At 35.0% G+C, this 7,470-nt stretch overlaps 1 pseudogene; it reads right to left on the reverse strand.

The window, feature by feature from the left end:
- Positions 1-245: 245 nt before the first annotated feature.
- On the reverse strand, positions 246-3,216 carry LOC107518369 (annotated as a pseudogene).
- Between the last annotated feature and the right edge of the window lie 4,254 nt (positions 3,217-7,470).

Below are 7,470 nucleotides of genomic sequence, written 5' to 3' on the forward strand. Positions count from 1 at the left end.
GCTGTTATAATTATTTAGCTCTGAATAAAATGTGCCAACAAAAGCATGTACTTCATTAAATAAACTTCATTTAAAATCATTATTATATTTTTTTTCTGCATTTTAGGTGATTTGGTTATTCTTCAACTAAAGAAATAAGTAACATTATATAAATGTTCTATTATCCCAAATGGCCATTAGCATTTGAATTATCGCATGGAGCAGATATAAGAAAGATGAAATAACCTTTTGTAGATTCTATATCATTAAAAGGTGAAACCTAAAGAAAATTTTGTCTTCTTAACAGCTTTCTTGAATGCACTCTTGACATCTTTGTTTCTCAGGCTGTAGATCACAGGGTTCAGGATGGGGATGTGCATGGTATAGAACACAGGTACAACTTTGTCTGTGTCCACGGAATAAATGGAACTTGGCTGTAAGTACATGATGATGACAGTCCCATAAAATATGGAAACTGTAACAAGATGAGAAACACAGGTAGATAAAGCCTTCTTGTATCCCCCTCATGAGTATATCTTCAGAATGGTAATAAATATAAACAGGTAGGAAATCAAGATAACAAAAAGTGCAAAAAAGACATTAAAACTTGAGATAAGAAGAAGAATCAGCTCATTGATGTGTTTATCAGAGCAAGTCAAAGTCATGATGGCTGGAACATCACAGAAAAAGTGATGGATCACATTGGACGCACGAAAAGAGAGACAGAATGTGTCTGCAGTGTTAATAGAAGCATTCAGAAAACCAAAAACATAGGAGCCCAAGGCCATGTGAGCACACACACTCGTTGTCATGGTTGTGGTGTAATAAAGGGGTTTGCACACTGTTGCATAGTGATCATAAGCCATTGAGGCCAAGAGGTCACTTTCTACAGTGGCAAAGACTATGAAAAAGAACATCTGAATGACACATGCGTTGTAGGAGATGATCTTGTCTCCTATTAGAAACCCAGTCATGACCTTCAGAGTGATTGTTAAGGAGTATACAAAATCCACCAGAGACAGGTTACTGAGGAAACTGTACATGGGAGTGTGGAGACAAGAGTCCAGAAGAATCGACACGATCATCCCCAGGTTCCCAACCAAGGTGATGAGGTAGATGAGGATGAACATGGTAAAGAGAGGAATCTGCAGTTCTGGAGCATTAGTGAGTCCTAGCAGGATGAATTCTTTCACCTCTGTATTATTTATTCTCCATGGAAGAATAAGGAATAAGAAAAGGAACACATAGATTAACAAAAACCAGCTGCACAGAAATTCCAATGTACGAGCATTCTTTCAGTAGAATAACTCGTTCTTCTATTTCTAAAGCATGAACATGACAACCACATTTAGTGATCATTTATTTGTACACTTACAGACTTTTGAAGAGGGAAGGGCTTTTCAGATCATCTTCCCAACTTCTCGATTTTGTATATGACTAAACTGAGTTACAGGAAGGGCTAATGAATTGTTCAAATTCACATGCCAAGAATGAATGCATCTCCTAAATTGGATCTTTTGAGTTTTCTAATATTTGCACTATAGTACTCACATGCCAGGTGCTTTACATGTGTACATTTATTTAATCCTCTCATCGATCCATTAGATTGATTATTTATTCTTCCCATTTACATATCTGGTGACTTGACAACAGAGAGAATGAGTAATTTACACAGGTATTAATGGACACAGTCCATTATTAAACTCAATAAGAGAGGTTCCCAACTTAATGCAGTAAACAAATTTGAATTAATTTTAATGTCATTCAATTTATATGTAAGTGCCTCTATTGTACCAAGCTTAATTCATAGAGTAGCATAGTCGAGTAACTCACAAGTAAATGCAGAGTAGTTGCTGTGGTCTAAAGGCAGCATTTGAAGCATGTACAGCCAACAAGGCCATTCTGAGAAGGTATAGTGTTGGCCATAAAAGCTTTGACCCTGAGAAAACATGTGTATTCATTCGCATACCAGCCCTACCACTCACTACCTGGGAGACATCGGTCCTAACTTATGTTAAACAAAAAAATCTTTAACTCCCACAGCCAAAAATCTTTCTGTAAGTGAGGTTTCATTGAGCCAAAAATGGTAGGCAAAAAAAAAAAAAAAAAAAAAAAGACCAGTCTTGGGGCCTAGAGTCTAAACAACTAGTAGCATCGCTATGTAGAAAAGACAGCATGTCCATTGTCCCAGAGTTTTGAAAGTAGTTTTTATACATCAAGTAGGAGGGAAAAAGAGGAAAGAAGTAGTCTGTAAAAACCGACATTAGCTATAGGCAAAGGGGTGGGGGAAGGTAAGACAGGGCTAGCTTTGGGACAGGCAAAGCGTTCACACAAAGAAATGTTTGCTCCTGTCGATTGACTGTGGGCAGCAGTCTAGAAAGCCCACATGTAAACCACAAGCAGAGGCTCCTGGAGGTAGATGGTGCCTGGTTACAATAAATAGCCACCTGGAAATCCACCCAAAACTCCAACAGGCAATGAATGCGAGAAATGAGAGCCGTCGTTTAGTAGCTGGCCAGCAGCCATGAACAGACTAACAGTTCTGTCTTTCTCACTCTCTGTCTACTGTAATTTAATTTAGAACATCTCAGAATTTCCGCCTTGTCACTTGACTTCACTCATCTTATCTGTCAGAGAAATGAAGGTGGTATTGGGACCTACCTCAAGAGATTATTGTAAGAGTTAAAAAAATGATGCATGGAAACAGCACAACGTGAATGTTAAGCAGGATACCGATGAGTACTTGCTATAATATTATTATTAGCATAGAACCACAGTCCCTGGGTTGGTTTAGGAAAGTCAAGTGACAGATGCAGGTGGGTGGGTTTTGAAGTCTGGTAGTCCTAGTCTTTGAATTGCCTTTTCCTACATTCTGCCCACTCAGATATTTTATACCCCGCCCCCCTCGCCCCGCCCTGTATTTCTCACTCTCTTCTCATGGCTGTGTCAGTCATTTTGCATGATAATATAGGAATCTTCATGTCCTCTTTTGTGTGTGTGTGTGTGGGGGGGAGTATTTTTATTTTATTTTATTAGTTTCGAGTATACAATTAGTTTCAAGTATATTAGTTAGACATTTATATAGCTTATAAAACGTTGCCCCAAATTGTTCTTTCTCTCCTCTGGCTCTCCACCTAGCCATTACATTAATGCTAACTGCATTCCCTATGCTGTGCTTTCTCTTGATATCTTTCTCGAGATCCACATTTTAGCTTACGTTGAAGTATTCTCCTCCATCTTACACTCATTCTTACTGTCATTCCTATCAACATTTAGCTGGATCACAGATATTGAGGAAATGAGGGGTGAAAATTCATGATTTGTGAGTTGATACTAATCTGTAGATCTCTTCATGAGAAAGCACAAATCTTTTGTATTTTCAGTTGAAATCATTTGAAAGTTATCCGTTCTTTGGTAACCACTATTCTCTGTATTTCTCCTGGACCTTAAACACATTATTTTACATGTCTGCACCTTAAATTATTTGTTTGTCAATACCTCATCTACACGATAATATATTATTAAGATATCACACATATATTAATTGATATCAATAGATCTCCTGAGGCTAGTAACAGCTTAAATTTATTGATTGTGTGTAGTTTGTCTCATAGATGGATAGATTTATAGATACTAGATGATACTGATGATGATGATGATAGCTATAGATAGATAGATGATAACTAGATGATAAATGATAGATTATAGATTAGATAAATAGATGATAGATTATAGATTAGATAAATAAATAGATGATAAATCGATAGATAGATTATAGATTAGATAGATGATAGATGATATAGATAGATAGATAGATAGATAGATAGATAGATAGACCGAAATAACAGAAGAGGAAAGGATGAGAAAGTGTATGCACACACACACACACACACACACACACACACACACACACACGTATATAAGTTAATTCACAGTTAAGAAAGCGAAGAATTTGAGAGGTTATGTAGCTTTTAAAAATTCTTTACCCAGTACAAGATATTTAAGATACATACCCACATCTAATTGAACCCAATGATTGTGACTTTATTCACTGCATTGTCAGATTTTTTAGATGATTAAGTAATAAAAGGGTGAGATTTGGGGGGAAATGATAGTGAAAATAGAGTAAGGATCTTGGTAGCTTCATGATGATCCTTCTGGAATCTAAAGAAGTGTCATTTCACTCTGTGCGGTTAGCCATCCCTTTAATGACAAGTCAATACATAGTGAACAAGAGGAATTTACCAGCTACTCAACCAGAGTATCATAATCTATCATAGGTTTTTTCGCTATTGTCCTAAGGAAAACAGTATGGAATTTCATAAATATCACTCTATTCCCTGCTGATTAAAATATTTTGCACTTGAATCCTACACTTATGCCAATGTTTCAGAAAAAGCATTCGAACAACCAGACTTGAGCTCAAGAACTCATAGAAGATGGACTTCCCCACTGCACCTGCATCAATTCCATTTTCCCCTATATGTATATACTGCATAGAGAAGCTTACCTTGTTCTTGAAAAGAAGGGAAAGACAATCCTGAATTGTGAGTCTAATATCAGAAACTCAGCCCTAGAAGATTGTATAAATAATGTAGGAGGAATTATTTCACTGTATTAATCACAAGGTTCCAAATTCCTTGAAGCATAAAGAGGTGGAGAAAAAAAATTGTAACGTGGAGCTAGGAAGCCTAGCTTTGAATACATCTACTTGGATTTTCCTGTGTACTCAGAAATTTTTATCTTCTGTTGACTTCAGTTTCCTTATCTGTAATATAGAGATAATAAAATAATATTGTCTACATATTTTACACAATTATATCTGTAAATAACAAATAAGAGTAGGTATATAAAAGAACTTAGTAAGGGTTTAACTTTTAGATATGAATCAATTTGATTTGTAGCTTAGGGTTGTAGACTCTCTATGAGTTCTCAATTTGGGGAGAAAATAATGTATACTAAAACTATTAGCATTCACTTCAATGAATAGAGAACAAATGGGCTCAGAGCTCAGAGAAGACTCAGAGCCTGGTCCTTTTAAAATAATGTCATGCAGAATCATCACAAAACTTCAGGGCCTAATGAATGAAAACAAAAAGAAAATTGTACTAGGCATGAAACTCTCAGGTGAACAGGGCCCAGTAAGAATAATCACTTCTCATCCCACCTACATAGCGATTCAACTGTGTGCAGGGACATAATTTGATATGCTGAGTAGCGCATATATACATTTTGGGTCTTGCTATCTTTTATTTTTGCCCTTATTTAAAGTATTAAGGTACCTTTTACATACATCAAAAGGGATTTTGATTAAATAGTTTGTTTATTGTAATTTTTGATACTCAAAATATTTCTAAAAATTGATTTTGTTTTCTATCTGCCACATTTTTTATTATGTTTCCTCTTTCCCATTCTTTTTAGTGTTATAATTAAATGTTAGGAAACCAGAAATTTTAAGAAATTGATAAATAATATTTATTTTTTCCCCCCTAGGTTTACAAAGAACAGACAAATATGACACATGAGTCAGAGAGATGAAGATTAAATTCTGCCTTAATTCTGATGAGTCCATTTAAAGTTTTGGTTCAGATCTGTAAGCAGATGCATTTCTTTTCTCCTCCAAATTACCCTTCTGTAGCCAATGCTGATGATGCTCTACTCACCTCCCCCTGGCCCTCATTGTCCCTGTATATACCAATGCTTATTACTTATATATAAAAAAGATTCTGCAACTGCTAGGCTGAAGGTTTATTTTACTGTAAGAATATGCTTAGCTCTTGCATGGGCCATTTAATTGATTTGGAAGAATCCATCATTAAATATAATAAGAAAAAGAATGAAAAGTACCCAGATTCCTCATCTTTCAGGTGGTACAAATCTGAGTCATGTTTTATATACATTGTTTCCAATAGTCTGAGCTTCGGAATGGGCAGGCAAGTGTAACTAATTAGCAACTTAGATAGACGTGGCCTTGAAAACATTGCTGCTGCTCCTTGAATCCCATTCTCGTGTTCTGCAAAAATCAAGTTCATATAATTCCTAGTATACTTACTTCACAAAGCTATAAAGATTAAATTTAAACATAAACGAAAACCTCGTAATACAACGTTCGATCCAAGAAAATCATTCAGCTTCAGTTCCCCTCTTATTCTTCTCATTCTCCTTTAGCTGTCTCTCTAGCTATGCCAAACTTTAAAAACAATTATAATAAAAATATTTAAGTGTTCACAATTGAAAAATCATGTTTGCCTACCTCCAATTCTCAAGTCATAGCCTGAATCACTTTAATTTAATTCACTCACATAAGCAAGTGTACTGAATCACACTTGTGTTCTAGACAATATAGTTACTATTCGTTACTATTATTAAAATGTAAATAACATGAGTCCTTAATTATTATGTGGATAGAGACAGTAAGATCTACAAATCACCATTCAAATAGTGGCACGTACTATAGTCAAATAGCAGTGGTGTTATTAAATTACCTTTAAAGTTTTCAGAATGTAGCAGAAGTTTTTTCCTTTTGTGGGTTTCCATATTGGGCCCAAATAAACATGTGCATCTCATTACATTTACTTTTGAAAACAGTTAATTTCTGTATTTTCCTGATATATGACAAGTGGCTAACATATTATCCAAAATCTCTTACTTATACTCCTAGGTATAAAGCAACACATGTGTCTTTTTGCTGAAGAAATTTAAAAGTATAAGAGTATGAATAGTATTGTGCTACAAAATGTAAGACCAATTCCAACCCTATTTCTCTTGATAACCAGTTGTGACTAGACATTTCATGGCCTGATTTTGTTAATTCACAGATGAAAAACCCTCTCCATTCACCTGGTATGTTGTTATATGATATGATAATGAATGTGAAGTTTCTTTGGAAAGCACAAAAGATACTAACAGTTTAAAATCAAGCAATCTGAGCCTTAACTTTCTGACGTTTACCTCATCTCTTATCAGTTATTGTTCCAGAATTTTCATCTGATTACTTAGAATTTTTGTAATTCTATTAGTATTTTCTCTTTTTTGAGACCTCTTTCTGATTTCCTGTAGTTCTTTGTCCAAGATTTCATTTAACTCATTGAGCATATTTAAGAAATTTGTCTCAAAAGTGATGAAAAGTCTAAAATACTGATGAATTAAATTTTTAAATATCCTTTCTTTATTTGTTTATTTATTTATTTATTTTAAATCACATTTATTGGGGTAACATTGGTTAATACAATCATATAATTTTTAGATGTACATTATCATTTGACATCTGCATATTCTATTGTGTGTTCAATGCCCAAAGTCCAGTTTCCTTCAGCTACCATATATTTGATCCCCTTTATCCACTTCACCTTCCCCTACATCCCTATATTTGTTCCCCTTTATCCCATCTACCTCCCCCCTCCTCCCCCACTCCACTAGTAACCAAGACTCTATAGTCCTCTGGTAACCACTAGTCTATAGTTCATGTCCATGAGTCTTTGTTTGTTTGTC

The sequence above is a fragment of the Rousettus aegyptiacus genome, unplaced genomic scaffold, assembly GCF_014176215.1.
Source record: "Rousettus aegyptiacus isolate mRouAeg1 unplaced genomic scaffold, mRouAeg1.p scaffold_m13_p_5, whole genome shotgun sequence".
Classification (NCBI taxonomy): domain Eukaryota; kingdom Metazoa; phylum Chordata; class Mammalia; order Chiroptera; family Pteropodidae; genus Rousettus; species Rousettus aegyptiacus.